Below are 19,485 nucleotides of genomic sequence, written 5' to 3'. Positions count from 1 at the left end.
AAGTTAACCTACTTTAAATCGCTGCCTATGCATTTACCGAAACTTGAACTACTCGCATTAATAATGCGGCGGTCAATATCCGCGAGCCGATCTGAAATTTCTACTGCGACGTCAGTTAAAGTTAAGTAGTTCACATATACGTGTACCGTTAATGTCTAAGTAAAGTGTAAAACGTTTAGATCCTTAGCCACTCGTAAAGCTTTAAATAATTTTAATGTGTATATAACAAGCTCTAAACCAGTCGCCTAAATTGCACGGTAGTTCATAGCAGCGAGCGCGCTTGGGTTTGAATCTTGGCTTGATCCGTCCATTCACAGTCTGTGTAGTTACAGACTCATCATCAGCCCTTCTAACGCTATACGGTGGATAAAATTTAAACTTTGGCCATCTATCCTCACCACAGAACTAATTCCAAAGTGAAAATGTAAAATGTGATGCAAAAACACCTGTGTATCGTGGATTGGGCGCATGTTAAAGAAAGCCAGGTGGTCAAAATTAACCTGGAATCCCTCTTCAGTATGGCGTCCCTCACAGTCATATCGTTGTTTTGGCATGTGAAACCGCAGAATTTAGTTTTTATACTTTACAGTGTGTTTGACAGTGTAAAAAAACTTGCGCAGCTTGCACTGGAGGCACAATGCTAAAAAGACAGTGGAGCTGATGGGCACCTATACCTAGTCCTGCTTTTTGGGCTAGGCTAAGAACTACCAAGTCATCCCCCGGAAATTATTGATTATTGTTCGATAATTAACAAGCTATTGATTAGATATCGATTGGCTATCTCAAGGCATTGACCACGAATTTGGGCTATGCTAAGCACTACCAAGTCATCCCCACCATTTTCCGGAATTTATTGATTATTGACAGATTATAGATAAGCTATTGATTGGCTATCGATTGGCTATAGCAAGGTATTGGCCACGTATTGGGGCTAGCCTAAGCACTACCAAGTCATCCCCAGTATTTTCCGGAATTTATAGATTTTTCATCGATTATCAATTAGCTATTGATTGGCTATTGATGGCTACCGATGACTGACTAAGTTTAAGTAGTCCCAACCATACTTAGCTATACATAGCCAGGCTCAGCTTCATTAGTTCACAGGGGTATGTGCCATTGCGCTTGGACCCTTTTGCACAACCGCCAGGATCGGCCCCCGTTTTTTTGTGGACGACTAACGGCATAACGGCCGACCTAAACAGCTCCGCTGTTCAAATAAACATAGGAATGAAGAGAGGGTGTGAGTTATTCTTTCGGGTATTCCTTGCGGTTTTTTGCGTCGGCATAACTACAGCCGGCGCTTTCAGGACGCCAGCCAAATGAGAGCTACATATGACAGCTGCACGGTTACCTTTAACAGTGCAGCACACTGCGCAAGTGGAAGCCGAACGTATAATAACCACTATAAGCTATCGGGAACTTTAGGCTTAGAAGTTTGTGAATGATTTGTAGCATGCGATATGCAGTTTCGATAAGTGTTCTCTGAACAAGCAGTTGGGTAGCAACAGCCGGCATATATAGAGAAAAAAAGCTGTTTAATGAAGACTGAAGAGAGTTATGTCAAGACGCGTAGCATGCTACTTGCATGGTAGGTGATAGTACGACCACGCAGTGTAACTAGTGGGGACGCAGCAATCGTTCTAACCGCGGTTTTCAATATAGCAGTCATAATCAGCATTGCTATCGCAAATCCAGCGCTCCGCTGGTTTAGATTAAAGTCAACAAGTATCGCCGCGTTCCCGTCATGCCGTTGCCCTCCCAGTAGTTCTCGCTGTTTTGACATCGTCGTCGTTATGCACGCCGTCTTCGTCGTCACCGCCATTGCGTCGTAACTAATTCCATCGTGTTGCCTTCGTAGCCCACACTAGGGGAGAGGGAGGCATTGAAGGGTAGTTGCGGAAGTGACTAAGTAAATATACATTGACCGTAAATGAGTTAAGACATGGACCAGTTGAGGAAGTTGGCGGATGACTTCTATGATTGAACCTAGGGTAAGGCGGGGCAAAACGCGACAGAAATTTGCAAATAGTGAACATTTTTTTTTCATTCAATACCATAAAACAACAAAACCGGAACATTTTTTTTTTGGTACAAGGCTTATGGTACATAAACATGGCTATGTTGCCGCTGGTGAAAAGTTCAAGAAAAAAGAAATAAGAAATGTCCCAAATGTCTCATTTTGCCCCGACCTGCTATGCAAAATGATACGCTGCGTTGGGCAAAACCCAGACAGTCTCAACAATATTTAGGTAGTTCAGTTCATGCAGGAGAAGCACTTGAAATTCGCTCCATGAGTACCCACGGTCTTCATGAACCCCATCCACGCACTGAATCCAAACAGCCTGGCGATGTGGTGCTCCACAAGTGCTTGCAGATCGAGCACCGCCAGCCTTTCTTTGCGCTATTGTTGCAATTTCTTGAGCGTTTGTGCTTTACTGGCTGCTTCAACAAATGAAGGCTAGATCAATTCTCATGAGTCTTCTTCGCCCCTCCTTGTCCTATAGATCCAGAGCTGAGCATGCGTTTCACGGGTTTCATCACGGTATGCTTTTTGAGGCGATGACGTTATTACTGTGCTGCCTTCAGAGTTACTTGCCTCTGTCTTTCCTAATTTCTGCACTGGAGAAATGTCATGGAAAATAACGCTTCTCAGAATAATTTTCGCGTTTTCCTTGGTGTTACTCGACGAGGCTATTTCAGCGTTAGCGTCTTCATCTTTCTCCGCACCCTTTCCTGTTAGGCTGGTGGATGGCGGCTCTTCAAACTAGAGGTCATCTAAAACAGCGCGAGAAAATGGCCACGCATCACACTTTAGAAATTCAGATGATTTTCTCTTGTACGTCCGCACCATACTAAACAAAAAATATATTGTATAATATGCATAAATAAAGGATTCGTTTAGTAAGAAACTGTTTATGCCGAATCAATGCCTTTTTGTCGCGTTTTGCCCCTTTAAAATTCCCGAATTTAAAGAAATTCCCCCTTTAACCCACGACACTTGCAGAACTAAACTTTTGGGGGCATGTAGCTAGCGGTACAAAGCAACAATATATAAAAATGTGGGCAGCTTGCACTAGTGGTGCAAGGCTGGAGTAAACAGTGGAGCTGGTGATCGACCTAGCTTCAAGGTTTTACTAGGCTTGGATAAGGTTTCCTAGGAAATTTAAACTGCTGCTAGGCTCGGTTTTCCGAATCGGCTCGCCGCCGACGCGCAGATGTTCGATTGGCCGCGCGACGCGCTTCAAGATAAGCGGCTTCTTCTTCGGGTGTCCGGATCTTCTTTGGTCGTCCCATGTCAAGGCTACGTGCACTCGCCACAGAGTCAACGAGACATCTGCTGCCGTTGCATAAGCACGTTATGCAAGCACGTTGCATAATATGCAATTTTCTTGCTTTAGCCAGAGGAATTCAACAGCAAATAAAATACCTCATAGTTATAATAAGAATGACATCAAGGAGGATGACCATGGTTATTTTTTCAGCGTTTTACTCAAAGTAATTTAAGAGTGAATGAATAAATACAAGGCAGTGATAGAGCGTTTTTGGTAATCAGTCAATGTCGACCTCAAGCCACTTCCTGAATTGTAATGACAATGTAAACAGAGCACTGAAGGTACGCGTTGGACTGGTGATGCTGGACGCGCGGGGGGGGGGGGGGTGTTACAACACCCGCACCCCCCCCCTCCCCCTTCATGCACCACTGGATATATATAAGTTAAAAGAAGTGCAGGCGCACGTAGAAAAAGAAAAACATTTTATTGTCGACGTTTCGGCTGGGGTCCGGCCTTCATCAAGAGAACGCTCCGTCATATATATATATATATATATATATATATATATATATATATATATATATATATATGACAGGAACATATATATGTACGTTCCGGCAACACGACGAAAAGTCCCCTGGTGGTCAAAATTTATCCGGAGTCCCCCATTACGGCGTGCCTGAAAATCAAATCGTGGTTTTGGCACGTAGTGCCCTGGAATTCATCACTGAGTAAAGTAGTATTTCATCATCTGGTAATTGTACGAAAACTTATATGTCTACTCTCTTTGTGTGCTGATTTGAAAGAAATCAAGCTCAAGTAACAAATAATTCTTTTCTCCAGAAAGCCGTACAAAAGCAGCGGTTGCGATGAAGAAAATTTATTAGATAAGACTCAATTGCCTGTATGACATACAAGCTTGAAATGTACACATGATATGATAATATGTGCTAAAAAGAATTATGGGGTGTTATGTGCCAAAACCACGATCTGATTATGAGGCACGCCGTAGTGGGGGACTCCGGAATAATTTGAACCACCTGGGGATAATTAACGTCCACCTAAATCTAAGTACACGGATGTTTTCGCATTTCGCCCCCATCGAAATACGACCGCCATGTCCGGGACACGACGATATGTGCTAATGTGTGTACTATGGAGACCACTATTCGAATTTGGATGGCTGATGATATGCTTACATTATACTTTGCCGCTGTTGTCGTCCAATAATAAGGCTGCATCACATCGAAGACAACACACGATATTGATATATTCTTTAGTACTGAGTTCTTAGCCCGAGATTGCTTTTTTTTTGTGGGCGGATTTCAGCGCTATAGGCTGCACACTAGACTGCTAGTATGCTAGGCTGCTCTGTAAGGAACTAAACAGAGTGTGCAGCCGACTATGAACTTTAATTAAGAAAGCTCGACCCACCACGCTAGCCCAGCGCCTATGGTGAACTCGAGGTGGTAGGTTCAATCACGGCGAAAAGGCCGCATTTCGATTAGGGCGACATGGAGAAAAGCTTGTTTACTTAAATTTAGGCAACATGGTAAAAGATATGCTGAGCCTCCCATTACTACGTGCCTCATAATCAGATTGTGTTTATAGCCCGCATAGCCCTGACTGTACATTGTGAGCGGAGGAAGCGGGCAGAAAGGTTGAAAAACGTTTAATTGGCAAAATTACAAACTGCGTTCATTGTTTGAGGCTGAAAAAACTCAGGCTCTCCGCTCTTCTCTCGCAAAACGTCCAACGACTCTCAAGGTTGCTTGACCTCATCTCTGAATAAAGCTATGTTTAGAGCTGAAGCTCACATCCCACCCCACTTAGAAGTCCAAGTCCACTTGGAAAAGAAAAGCTACTGTTGCATTGACGTGATCGGGTGAGCAGTCTGGGCTGTCTGACTTGGCACTGATCGTTGAGCGGCAAAGCAGATGCAGTTTCTGCACTACGTGACACCGGGCGAGAAGTCTTCAAAGGTGGATGGTGAATTCTTCAACCCGAAAGGCATTTGCGTCCATTTGAAAGTACCCTGGTGCGTGATGAATGTGGTTTTCTCCTGGTCTTTCTCTTTCACTCTGATTTGCCAGTATGCACAGCACAAATCCAAGACCGCGAACAGGGAGCTGCCAGCAAGGTCATCAAAAATGTCATCAGCCCGGGGAAGTGGCTGCAGAACATTCACTGTCATATGGTTCAGAGGTATGTAATTCACACACAACCTCTTTTTGTTGTTTTGCGTCACTACCACCGCTGGAAAATCCCATGGGCCATAGGATGGTCGGATGATGTCACTCTCAAAAAGAGTCGCTGTCTGACGCTTGAGAAATTGTCTATCACTGGCTGTGTAACGGTACGGCTGTCGACCGTAGGGCTTGGCGTCAGGCACCACCTTGATCTCGTGTTCGATGCCTTCATAGAGACCGATGTCTTCAGGGCTTGTGCTGAAAAGACCAGCATGACGTTGTACAATGGGCTTTACGGCTCCTTGTTCTTCGTAATTGAGCTGAGCTCCAAGGCAGATGTCATTCAGGGGATCATCAGGGACGTTAGCAAGTGGGTCTGAAGGCAATGGGCTGGAAGAGTTTGTCTGGAGTGGGCTTGTGGGACATGTTTCCAGTTGAACTAGGGCCGCCTTGTTGAGCTGGCTCCACAAGGGTTCATTCTCGTCTGGCTCGTACTCGAATTGAAGTGGCTCTGCCGTGGGCTGCGAGGGATCAAAACGTGACAATGCAGATGTCAAAATTACTGCATTTGACATTCTTTGCAATAGTTTCTCTTTACACTGCACGACAACGTTGGTAGATGGCTGGCAGATCACAGGCAGCTTCGGAGGTTTGAAGTGGAGTTCAGCTTGAGCTGCGTAAAACCAATCCTCTCCCAGAATGAGGGGAAGGGCATTTCGTTCAAGGATGGCTGCTTCGACAACTGCGGATAGAGGCCCAATAGTGATCCTCAAAAAGACAGATCCTTCCGGCATGACGGAGCTTCCGCCGACGACAAGCAAAGGTGGCTTGGTCCACGGTTCGATGTTGAGGTTTGATGCTAAGCTTGCTGCAAGAATGGTGACGTTTGAACCACTGTCTGGGAAAGCACTGATCTCTCCCAGTCCTTTGACGTGAGCAGTAGCGACGGCACATCTGAACTTGGATCCATACAAGGTGTCATCGACACGGCCAACACAGGCTGTTGGTGCTTTGGGGACTGTCGGCTTGTTGTCACCCGAAGGTTGCTTTGGTGTAGTACATTTATTTGCTAGGTGACCCTTCTCTTGACAGTTGTAGCACACTGCATCTTTCAAGTCTTGTCCTTTTCTGTATGCTGGGGCACCATACTTAGCTGAAATGGCTTCGTACCTCGACTCTTGGTCCGCAGGTGGTAGGCTGTTAATACGAGGAGGCAGTGTCATGCGTGTGGTGTGCTGGAACGTAGATGGTCGAGCAGTCTGTGAGGAGTTCACAGTACTGTCAGTTCTGGGAGTAGCACTCTGGGGCTGGGGGCGTCCCGGCTGTCTTGCGAATTGCTCTGCTGGCTGTGGAGATCGGATCAGGCGGGCGTGGTCCACTGCTCTATCCACTTCGGATACAATGCTGAGGAAGTCGTCCACGGTACGGGGTCGCTGAACAGCGATGGATGTGGCTACCTGGTCGTCACGAATGCCTTGAACGAGGTATTCGATGCGTTCCTTGTCAGTAATGGGGACTGGACAACGTGACATGGTCTTGAGCTTTGCAAAGGTGTACTGCTGTAGGCTCTCTCCGGCTTTTTGTGTGAGGGCTGTGACCTTCTGTTGCCACTGTATCATGGAAAGTTGCTCTTGAAGTCCGGCCTTCCAGATGGTCCATGTGGTAAGCTGTCGCCCTGTTGAGGCATGCCAGTCTGCTGCGACTCCACGTAGCTTTCCTTGTGCAATGGCGAGGAGAGTTGGGTCTTCCCATCGTGCAAGTCGTTGAATGCGCTCGAGCTCTTCGATCCAGTGCTTGAAAGTAGGGGTGCCACTTCCGTTGAAGGTAGGCAGCGAAGCTGAGAGGTCTGGTAGCGTTGTCACGTGCACTGGGTTCGCGTGACTTGCTATCGTGGTCATCATAATGGCCATGTTTTGGTGAAGAAAAGCTGCCATGCGCTGCATGTTCTCTGCTGGGTCTGACGTGAAAACTGGCATGGCTGGGAATGACGTCGTAGGCAATGGCATGGTCGGGAACGACGTTGAAATCTCGGGCACGCATGGCACGGGTTCGTGGTTTGGCGGTGGGTCTTTCGCGGTATCAACCAAAAGTCGGTCGATTAGTTCCTCCTTGTTGCCGGTTGTGGAGAGGTTTCGGCGTTGCAGCTCAGTTTTAATCAATTGTGCATTTAACGTGGCGAGGTCTTCTGCGGTGGCAACACGCCAGTTGATGAACGACATCGTTGTTGACACGCCGGGCTGGGTAGGCTTAGGAATGGTTTGGCGTTCAACAGCGCTCAGTCGAGGGCACGGCGGCTTAGTTGGCGGGCGAAGTGGCTGTGGCAGGCTGCGGATGTCGACTGCGCCATGTGTGAGCAGAGGAAGCGGGCAGAAAGGTTGAAAAACGTTTAATTGGCAAAATTACAAACTGCGTTCATTGTTTGAGGCTGAAAAAACTCCGGCTCTCCGCTCTTCTCTCGCAAAACGTCCAACGACTCTCAAGGTTGCTTGACCTCATCTCTGAATAAAGCTATGTTTAGAGCTGAAGCTCACAATATAAATCATTTTAATACAGTCTTGACCGTTCAACGAGTTAAACAACTCTCAACGCTTAATTAACCGACTACAACTATCGTGCTGACCGCATTTGATTTCCTTATTTCTGTTTTGCTGCCGTTGTAGAGAGACGTGTACAGGTTGTTTATAAGATGAAGAGCACCAGTAGAGATGATGAAACGGAGATACACGCGAAGCAAACGCTGCGCACGGCGCAGCCTGTTTGGCGTGTTATATGCGGCAGCTAGCGGCGTCATCTGGAAACGTGGTGCACTCGTCGCTATCCTCTCGCTGCCTAGATGGCGCTAGCGGGCATTACTTTGGGAAAGCTGTTCGGCGAGCAGTAGGTGTCGCATCAAATGTCATCGGCACACATAAAGAGGTTAACAAACGTGCCAAACGGCTGATTGTCTTGCTTTCTCCGTCGACTGAAAAGTTGTTATATTTATCAACAGCTTACTGAAGCTCTGGTAAAGGCCTAAGCTACTCCCTAAGAAGATTCAACATTCGCCTACACTGTTAGAATACCTGTTACTTTTGAAAAAAGTAAAAGAGAAATCATTATACACGAGTTGCTCTTTGCTGTCTAGAGTGCGCTCACGGAAATTTATTTGACAAAGAATGTTGGAAAAAATATTTGCACTTTTTTGCACTTATTAGGCAAGCAATCGGCAAATATTATCGGTGCGTTGCGTCTAGGAATCACGGACGCGCCGAACGGCAAAATGCTTTTGCTTTCACCGTCGACGAAAGAGCTGTCACATTTATCTAGAAAAGTTACTGAAGCTTTTGTGAGGCCTAACAACCTCTCGAAAAAGACAACACGCTCACACTTTCAGTTGAAATGCGTGTTAGCTATGCAATGTGCTCCTCCTCGAGAATATCATGCACAGATGTCCCTTAGAGATGCGTTATTGCTGACTTGGAAAAACACCATTCCAAATTAAATTCTGCGGTTTTGCGCACCACAGTAAGGGACTCTGGATTAGTTTTGGCCACCTGAGTTTCTTGAACATATGCTGAAATCTAAGCACACGAGTGGTTATGCAATTCGCCCGCATGAAAATGCGGCCACCGTGTTCGGGAGTCGAACCTCTGACCTCGGGCTTAAAAGGGCATGGCCACAGCCCCTAAGCCAGAGCGACGGCTATGACCATCCGGAGATTGTGTGCATCTTCCGAAGTGAAATGCCTGTGCATCTATAGTGAGTGTGAATATTTTGCGGTGGATATGCCCCGAGCTGAAGAATATAAGTGTAAACACACTCCAGGCTGCAACGTTACCAAATGACCCACCTGATCTTAATAAGATTCTCTTGCAGTGTGTGCAAAAAATTGGCCTGCATTGTTTGATTTCGTTTACTTGCATAATTATGCCTGTATAAGTATGCCAATGTGAAGAAAGACACGCTTTACTTTTCAATATCATTTCACTGCTTGAAAACAGCACATATACGAGCCTGCATTGCTTCGTTTTTCTGGGTGAAATGGTCCCAGCTTTCCATGTTGCTCATCGTCACCATTCAAAGCAGATCCGCTTGGCGTTTAATAAGAAGCAGCATGCGGAAGCATGCTGAAGGCAAATATATAACTGCACTAGAAACACATGTCAGTACGCGCTTGCACGTATAATGATCGCCTTTCTATCAAACGTGTGATGCACGAACAAGTAGCTCTCAACCTAGCGCGCTGCGATTGAGAAAGTGCTAATGCAGCAAAGGTGGCACTGCTGTTAGCAAAAGGCGAGGCTATTTGTGATAGTGAAAACCAGAATAATGTATCTTAACTTGTGGCTGTACTGTCACTTTCTCGGTGGTAGCGGGTTACCTTGAAGTTGTTGTTTCTTTACACGCAGCCTGACTGCAACCCTGGTGCTCAAACACGTAGCAGGGTAGATTTTTTAAAATTTTTTTTCGTTATTCATGGGATTGCTTTCTGAGGAGTTAAAATGGTTGCAGAATAGGTCGGAATGTAGATAAATGTGAATCAGATAGATCTTAACAAGCTTTACAAATTTCTCTTTTGAAGAGTTAACAATTAGGCTTTGTATTGCTAAGTCCGTAGATTTCTTGCGTCACCGATCGGCGGAGCAAACACTATGCTAAGGCCAGTTTTGTTTCGAGCTGCTGTTTCACAACGACGTCAAGCTCTCTGTTCTCTGAAATGACGTACCCAGTTTAGCGCTATGCGTTGTACGCCTGATTGCAGCATTTATAGCGAAGCATTGTCTGCATCCTACCAGGCACTTTCCTCTCGGTTTCTAGGTGAGTATGCTGCCTCTCGGCCCGTTCGGGTCCTCTCGCTCAAAGCGCTGAGCTGCGCTCCCTAAAGCGCTGCATAAAAAGCGCCTCTTCCTCTCGACAGTAACTCTCACTTCTTGTTTTCAATGAAATTATAGCTAAACCATCGACGATTATTGCCACTTTAAGCCAATATCCGAACGCTTCAAGTAAACTATTCGCTTGTTTAACAGTGTGACAAGCTTGAACGCGCGTGTTGTTGCAGTGACAATATTTAGCTAGCATTTGTTGCTTCATTGTGTAATTCTATAGAGCATTAAGCACTTAGCCGGCGAATGTGTCGTGGTAGTGCAGACGGCTATACATTCGATTAGTCACAAGTACGTTGTATCTATGGGTGCAAGCGTTGGCATGAAAGTTGACTGACATCATTTCCCTGCCAACGCAGCCACAGGGGGATAGCGGACTGGTTGGGGGGACAGGAGGAGGGCTGCCCTTTCCGAGGGCTCTAACACAGCATGTCCATCTTGAGACATCCCAAGGGTCTTGCGCGAGAGTACGTACGTCTCTATCAGCTGGTTGGCGTGGGGCGACAAACGCGTCCGACAAGACGCCTACGCAAGAGCATGCGAATTTTCGGTGAAACTGCAAAACCCAAATACCACCGACCACCAAGGAATCGGGCGAAAGAGGCGAATAGCTATACTCGCTTAACAAAAATAACGCCGGTTCCACGCTTGTGAAATCAGATGACACAGTGGGGCACTGCAAGCATGTGTGTATAGCGTAGTGGGTATGACACTCGCCTTCGGACCTTGAGTACCCGGATTCAAATCCCACCTCGCCGAGAATGTTCATGTTTTTTTTCTCTCTATCTGCCTATCTCTATTTCTTTCTCGCTCTTTCTCTTTATCTCTCTCGCTCTCATTTTCTCTCGCCCAAGGAAGTTGTGTTACAATCGTCGGTACAATTCAACCATATGGTTCCCATAAATGCATGTTCTACAAACGTGGGTGTCTAGCGCTGTGGTTCTTGCACTATGGGACCCCTGGTTCGAACCCCACCTCGCCAACAAAGTTAGTTACGTTTTATTTATTTCTTTATTTCTCTCGCTCTCTGCCGGTCTTTCCCTTCTGTTCCTCCTCTCCTCCTATGCTCTGCTTTCACGCTCTCCCAGCTCAGCGATTCTGCGCACAACAGTGAGACAAAGCTAGCGAGGCTCTAACAGCTCCACTGAAGACTAAACTGTGTGTCCGATTGTGAGATTGACGAAGGGCACCCAACGCAAAGCGCATGGCATACGCATTAAGCAACAGACGCCTGCATACGTCGCCTAAGCCAAGTAGCTCTTTGGGACATCTGGTGAGGGTGACACGTCGCATAGCAAAAGTATGGTGAACCAAAAGTTGGCAGTTTCACCGGAAGGGCAAAACATTTACAGTGATCAACGAGCACATAACGCTGCCCTCAAGCTCCAAGGACAGCGTTCTGACGACACGAGATGGCCATATGTACGCCAAGAAACTGCTGCTCTGCGGCAGAGGCAGTGCCCTTGAAACTACCCGGCATCCTCAAATGGTGCCATGATCAGGCACGCCGCCAGCAGTGTTCAACAGACGCGTTAACAACCGCCGCATCCGCAGCCGCTACAAGATGATTGGGCACATGAGGGGCGCATGCCTTCGCTTGGGGGTAACGCATGATGATAAACAATCGCCCAATCGTTGCCATTACAGTTTGCTTATAGAACTTTTGTAGTTGTTTTGGTAATTTTGACTAAGTATGCAATTGAATAAATAGCAAAAAACAGTTGATCCTGCTCTATAGAGTGGCCGACAACATGCTTTTAGTCGCGTTCTTGTTTAGTGTCCTCGAATGTTTTCAGACCATGACTGAATTTAAGAGATACACTCCGCATATAGTGAAGAACCTCCACGGGGGTGAATATGCCGATGTGAGTGAGAAGTAAGAAGTATATGCTTACCATCGCAGTATAAAAAAGGCAGTACGTTTACAGCAAGGAAGCAGTACGCGTGACTTGTTGTTTACGTACCTGAATGTGTAATTTTGTAACTCCTCTGCGTTGAGTGGTTATGCACTTTATGTATTGTTCAGTTTTGGAGACACTGCGATTCTTTAAGTTATGTTCTATTTCGACAGACAAATTTTCACCAACTGCTTGCTAACGCTGTTGTAGTAAAGTCACTCCAGTTGCTTACTTTAGAATTTTAGAGCAATACTGCAGCACTACAAAACTTAAATCTAGCCCCACAAGCACAATGTCGGCACTTTACCACGAAGAGTAAAAGACGTATAATAAAAAAGACCATAATGAAAGCTATACTTCTCTGACATTCTTTGCGTTTTCTTTCAAAAGGAGGATGACATCAAACTACTCTAAACAATTCTGTATTCGCGGAAATGCTATCTTCATTTCTAAAATTATCAATTCACTAGAGCTTATCAAGCTAATTTGCTGTATACTTTTTAGGCCACGTCCTCTGTACGCAGAACAAAGAAGATGCCCCTGCTTTCAACGACTATGAATTGCCTAAGAACAACGTTTTTGATGGTTCTCTTGTGCGATTGTATCGCACATTACACTGGCCGACTAATAGTAGGACATATTGAGACAACTACTTTATCAGCCATCGTAAACAATGGTACGGAGCATAGGCGGTCCTTGCCTTCAATATATTTTAATTTTATTTACCTCAATCTTTGTTTCGGCACGCTGATATATGTGTGTTATAAACAGCCACGTATGATCACTATCTTAGTCATTGAATTCTCCATATTTTTCATATATATAAATTATACTACAAAAAGTGCCCTTCTCGATGTCAGTCCAGATGGTAGCGTTTCAATAATATTAAATAAGGTACAGTTCACCTCCAAAGTTTACAGACCATGTAAGCGCGTGCTAAATGACCTGCACGCTATGCTTGCGATGCTATAGGAGCCGTCGAGATCAGCGCTAGGATGTAAATGCTTATTTTGGTTGTTTGCCAGCGTGTCCTGTTTTTCCTCCTGTACTTTACTTGGCCGGCGCGGCGCTTTTCATGTTTTCTCCTTCTGAAGAAGCACCCTGCCGAAAAAATATACATATATTTAAATTGTGGGATGTGACGTGCGAAGACCACGATATGATGAATAGACACGCCATTGTGAGGGACCACTGATAAATTTTGAGCACCCGCGGCTCTTAAATGTGCACCTATGGCACGGTAGATGGGAAAACGCTCTTAGACAACCATGGCGACGCGCACATGTCTCGAGAGCAGTATAATTGCAATTTAAAATGATATCTTGACTGATATCATTGCGTGCGCCTGAACTGCGGACTTTGGGTGAGATTAAAGAAACAGGAAAAAGTAGTGCGGCGGAAACATGCCGGCGGAAAACAAAATTGACTGACTTCCGACCTAACGCTGGTCTCGATGGCAGGTCTCGCACAGCAGGCTCAGTTTGGCAGCGGCTAGCCGTGGTCGTTGCATCTTGTTCTCAACCGCCTCTTTGTGAAAATATATGTTCTTGTGATATAAAGAACTATGGCGGATAGGAAAGGTTCATGAAGGAGGCATGAGTGCACCGTAGAAAACGGTTGTAAGAAATGCAGTCAGAACGGTAAATCAAGATTTCAAAACTGTGGACTATGGGCAACTCACTAAAAACAACTTGCGCTTTGCCTTAATATACATAGCTGAATACAACAATAAAAATGAAGAATATAAACGATAATATTTCGGCTTCACGAATAAAGATCTATCACCTTAGTGTCGTGAGAGTAAGAAACGATGGTAAGATGTGTGGACTTCATATGGGTTCATATGGCATGATGAGTATGGAAATGATTCATTAATTCATTAGTTCATTATGTGAGCAAATACCCATTTTTTAAAACTCTTACTAACGTGTAAATTTCTCCATTGTGATCAGGAGCACACGAGCTAAGTGCTGCTCAACGAGGAGAGGTGTGGATGGGATACCGTCATGTTCAGCATCGATTAAAAATACAGTCCAGACAGATAGAATTTTCCCCGCTATACGTAGTCTGGTTTGCTCCCCTCGGAGACCCATCTGCATACTGTTTCTTTTTATCCGTGCTAACATCCCCACTTGAATATGAAATTGCATTGTAATTTATAGCTCGAATTAGGTTATTAAGTGCGCTGGATTGGTTGCGTAATCCATAAGACAGGCAATCGATTATTTATTAGATTAAAAACGGTGGATATCGCATGGAAGAGAAACTGTGACCGTTCCAAATGTAAAAATTGAGGTATAGAGATCGCAGTACGGAATCTATACACGCAGGATAGCTTTTCAGGTTGCAAGAAAAGTGATGTATGGGAGAAACCTTCGATCTGCACAAAGTATAATTGTGTTAACTCTTTCCCTACCATGGGGAAAATAGGTGTTTTTTGTATGTTACGGCAGATGTTTTTTTGTTCTGAAGGAACTACTGCACTCCATATTTAATGTAATACATAAACAGAAATGAAAATGAATGCGCTTTTCACGCATAAAGGTTTTCTTAACGAGATATATGACATAAAAAGATATAAATTGTTAAAGCAAGATTGTGCAATAAAATTTAACAACGTTTACAAAAACGCGCTTGTATCTAGTAAGAAAAAAATGTGACGAAAATTACGAGATACGCAAAATGCATTGCCGTCTATTAGGCACTACCTCCGAAAAAATCAAAATTTTTATTTTAACAGATATTCCGCTACAAAAATTTAACTGCAAGCACTACAGTTCGGCGTGCCGGGCTGCGGCCGCCGATGTTCCGGGCTGGTTTGCGTCGTCGTTGCTTTCAGACCCTAGGTCCGACGAAAAGTCAGCGTCCTCTGACTCACTGCTATTCGATGTCTCGATAAGATCAGCCGCAGAGGCAGCGGAATCGTGATATCTGCGATCTGCCGAAGCGCGCGCGCCGTTTCCGGAGCCGGACGTTTTTGCTCTCTGCTTTGACGATCGTGAAACTTCGCAGTGCGTTTAAAAATTACCGCCTGGTGGGAAAAACGCAAACTGCTTGGAAAACAAAAATATAGTTTCTCCTCTTTCACGTCCGATAGCGCAGTATGTCCGTGAGTGGCGCGGAAGGTCTCGAAAGCGGCGTTTCAAACCATAGACAGAGGGCTAACCATGCCCAATGGGCACGGTAAGGAAAGAGTGTGAGCAATATTTGAAAAATCCCGTCAATAATTCCGAGCTTTCTTGGGTGGTATTGAACACTTTTGCCATATTTTAGGAACAAGAATGCATGGAATGACTGCCAGTAGTTCTGACACAAGGTACTGTGAGCAACTATGAATTTTGTTATCTCCCTATAATCCTGCCTCCACAGGCAAATGCTACATGAGCACTTACTACGTAATCGATGATGGATACACTCTCAACTTAACAAGTCCTTGCATGTCATTCAAATGCAATGCTTCGACAAGGACCGTGACAATGGGATAGTGAGTATACGGCTACATTGTTGCTCTATGTCGCGCAAGAAGTGTGACGTTGTCCTATGTGTACAGTGACAGAATGTCGCGTCAGCGAAAGGTCAAAGTCTACAGATGGTTACTTATGCATATCCTGGATCTTCAGTTGGAGCTACAGCTACCGATCGCCAATCAGGGACGAAATTTTGCGAGCGCATTGTGCCACAATACAGCGCATACAGTGTCCGCCCGCTCAAATGCCAAAGACCAACTTCACCTGCTGTCAACAACGGACATTTCGTAGGGGGCGTTGCTTTTCTTGAACCACCGGAACCTTGCGCACCACTGTGCATCCAGTGCTGCTTTATTCGGTAAAAGAAAGTAAATGTATTTTTGGTGTTAACTTCCGTCTGACCCAGTTCTACTCCCGGGCGGGATGCAGTGAGCATGTACCCGTAGCTATGACTATAAAAACGTAAAATCCCGTGTATAGTAAATATGGCCATAATATCAAACCATACAAACACAGGAATGGCGAGGCAACTGTGTTCGTTTGTAATTATTGCTATTGCGCCCAACGAAGGTACCATTATTTATTTCAGGGCTACTTCAAGCTAGTTCGGCGTTGGGCCATTGGGAGTAACACTTATGCTGCTTGCGCTAGCGAAACTTGGCAAACAAACAATCACGCGGTGTTTTGGAATTTTACTGTTGACGCTGCAGCAAGGTAGAACCGATCTCAATCAATGGCTCGAAACTATGATCTGCGCTGTACTTATAAAACGGCCATTAGTTAAAAAACAGTTCTCTGCAAATTAGCTATAAGAGTTCTGGTCTTTAGTCTTTTCGTGCTGTTCCCTTGTCGAGTTAAAAAGAGTTCTGTGGAAATGCACTAGCTGGACAAAGAATAACAAACACGAGAAATTTCTATCTGCCTAAGACGCGCATAAAATATCGAGCAAAACCAATACTCGTCTCTCATAAAGGTGACCATTCAACTGCGCAGCTTTCTGGAAGTGCCTATGGGTTTGATTTGCGTTTTCTTGTTACCCCCTTTTTATTCTGCAATCCTTGCCTGGCAATTTTCCTTCACTTAAAAAAAAAACTTGTTTTCAAGCAAGCCCACTAGTTGAATGCGCAGCAAAGCAGCTAGCATCATTATACTTCGTTTTGTACTGGGCTTTATTGTCTGGGACGCCGATATGCCTAAGTTGGAGAGCTCTTGGCGAAACTTTAATCATGATGGCTTGCCTCAAAATTGTCATTTTTTTTCTTTTGCTTTCGAGCCGACAATAAAGTTTAGCTTACTTTTCACAAACGTCGCTTTATACGCCCAATGATCACCTAATAAATTAATTGAATTTTTCACCTAAATAAGACTCGTTGGCTTTGTTGGCACATGTATAGTTTTTACTGCTCACACCTTGATGCTTGCTGTGTGGTGGAATTTTACAAGTGACCCTCTCCGCCTTACCTCGATCAAGTAAGAAGTTTCGCACAAAATCAGTTACGTGAGCTGCGAAAACTAATTCTTTTCACATCGATTTTGCTACCTCGTAGGATGCCATGACCCCAAATAATACCATTGTTTAGGCATGTACTTCAGTGTTTGCCTTGGTTGCAGCACCTACAATCATTGACACCAGTATATTAGACGACGTAGTGCTTTCTAATGGGTAATAATATTACAACTTACGAATTCGCTCTTGAAGGTGAATACTCAATTGAAGAATAAAGCGTACTGTATTTAACGAGTTTCTGGATGCTTAAGAAGGCAGGCTGCGAATCCCACAGTGACGGTAGGATATTGAGTAGGAGTTTTCTCCGTAATCGCGCAAGCTTATTATTATGCAATATCTATGATGTAGAAAGATTATATTACATCACTAGTGCAACGCATGTGGTGCAGTTTGTGTCATCAAGCACAGCCCATAGCTCCTACTTCAGTGCCAGTTTATTGGGAAATACTGTAGACAAATTTTTAGAGCATTCTTGGGCTTAAAAGATATATGGCACAAAGTACGTATTAAATAATCTTGAACCTTAACATACAGAATTGGAGTGCAATGCGGCTGGTCAATGGATTAGTAAAGTGGTAGTTTGGGCAAGTGGATACATCATTTTAATATGACCTGACATACACTCGAAACAATCTATTGAATGACAATGATGTAAATGCGCTTAAAAGACGTGGACCATAGGTAAAGATGAGACACACATAGCGCATGCTAAGTGTGTCTCGCACATGCGCTGTGCATGGCTCGTCTTTAGCTATCGTCCACATCTTTTAAGGGCATTTACGTTATCACGTCAAACCAACTCGCCCAACCAGCTCTACTGATGTATGTATGTTAGTATGCAAAAGTGGTGTCTGTCTGTCTTTCATAGGCAACGTACACGTTTTTAAATGAGGCCGTGGTATGTGTAACCTTGTTCCAGATAAATGCAGCTTCAATTCCTATAGCATCACCACGGCAGAAAAACAGTGCTGGAGACTCAAATCCGTTACTTAACACGGCCTCTCATCTTTAAATATCTTCGCATTTACCATGCTTTGATCAGCAATGACATATAATATTTAGCTCTTGCATTAAACACACCAGGAAGTATTTTGAACTTTTTCTCGCTGATGACTTCTTCTCCATTTTTCGTAGTACAACCGTGTATAATGAAATATGTATGGGTCCGCTTCCTGTTTCCTTGTCCTAAGTGAACATGCTATTTCGCTTACTTTTCCAGAAAGAAAGATTTGCATGTACTTTTCTGAATAGAAGTAAATGATGTGCCGAAGCAACTAAAGAGTGGCCACAAGCTGCATTGCTGCAAACAATTTTTTTACTTTACAGTAACTATAATAAGTGGTCTTGTTTCGCAATAACCGAATGATAATGTGCCTAAATGTTGTCCTAATATTTAGGTTATGTCTTCGTTCTAGTTCTAATATTTTGAATGATGACACATTATAACATTTTTATAAATATGCAAGCGTCGTAAAGGAACTACTTTTGTACTGTGTAGATAGGAATAAATCGGCACCATTTTATTTGCCCCTGTTGTGACTGCGAACTAATGGAAACATTCAATGTTTGTGTCTAATGCTGTTAAGGAAAACTCCACATTATTGTACAAGGTCTCACGGTAAAGAAATTGCCAAATAATCCGGCCAGACTCATCTTTCATGATATATATAGGCTAAGGACATTGCATACGGCACAATGTTTTGTACACTGTAGACAAAATGCTAAAGTTACTGAGACTTGAATACAAGTTAGGGTGTTCCTGTGGACGACCTTACATGATGTGTTTTGAGCAACGAACAAGTGAATAAATTAACAAGAACTGAATATGTTGTTTTCAGTTGTGTCTCTCCAAACAAGATCCGATATCTTTGCCCCATGGTCAATACGACCAGGAATCCTGATTTTCCGTGGTGCTGCCCTGCTTTCAGATGTTGAAGATGCCGAAGCCACAAATCTTTTTTCCAGAAAGCCATATCTGTCGACATTGTTGTTTTTCTCCAGAGTGACAAACAGGGGCTTAATAAACTTTTGATACCTTGAACGGCGATGAAGTATCTTAATATCATGACTCTGGAGAGAGGCTACCAATATGATTTTGGGTGTTTTAACGCTAATATCTTTTTTTTTTCAGCTGCACTGCTCTTTTTCCTGGTGCATTAAGACTACTGTTTTATTTTTGGTCTCCAGAATAATGTAACAGACCATTCAAAGGTAGCCGTGAGGTGCCACTTGGAACCGAAGTATTTGGGCCAATGGCAACAAGGACAATGACACAGACGATGATATGGAC

At 44.3% G+C, this 19,485-nt stretch overlaps 1 long non-coding RNA gene across 2 annotated transcripts; it reads left to right on the top strand.

Moving 5' to 3' along the window:
- Positions 1-10,140: 10,140 nt before the first annotated feature.
- Positions 10,141-19,236, top strand: LOC125945335 (uncharacterized). 2 transcript variants are annotated; one of them, XR_007466824.1, is made up of 4 exons: positions 10,141-10,258; positions 12,746-12,897; positions 15,591-15,705; positions 19,034-19,236. It is a non-coding gene; the product is annotated as an uncharacterized LOC125945335 (long non-coding RNA). The 2 variants fall into 2 exon arrangements; XR_007466823.1 differs by having other exon boundaries at positions 10,143-10,258; positions 12,726-12,897.
- The last annotated feature ends 249 nt before the right edge of the window (positions 19,237-19,485 follow it).

This window comes from Dermacentor silvarum, chromosome 5, assembly GCF_013339745.2.
Source record: "Dermacentor silvarum isolate Dsil-2018 chromosome 5, BIME_Dsil_1.4, whole genome shotgun sequence".
In the NCBI taxonomy this organism is placed as follows: Eukaryota; Metazoa; Arthropoda; class Arachnida; order Ixodida; family Ixodidae; genus Dermacentor; species Dermacentor silvarum.
The sequence above is the reverse complement of the archived record's forward strand: the minus strand, read 5'-3'. Positions and strand labels throughout refer to the sequence as shown.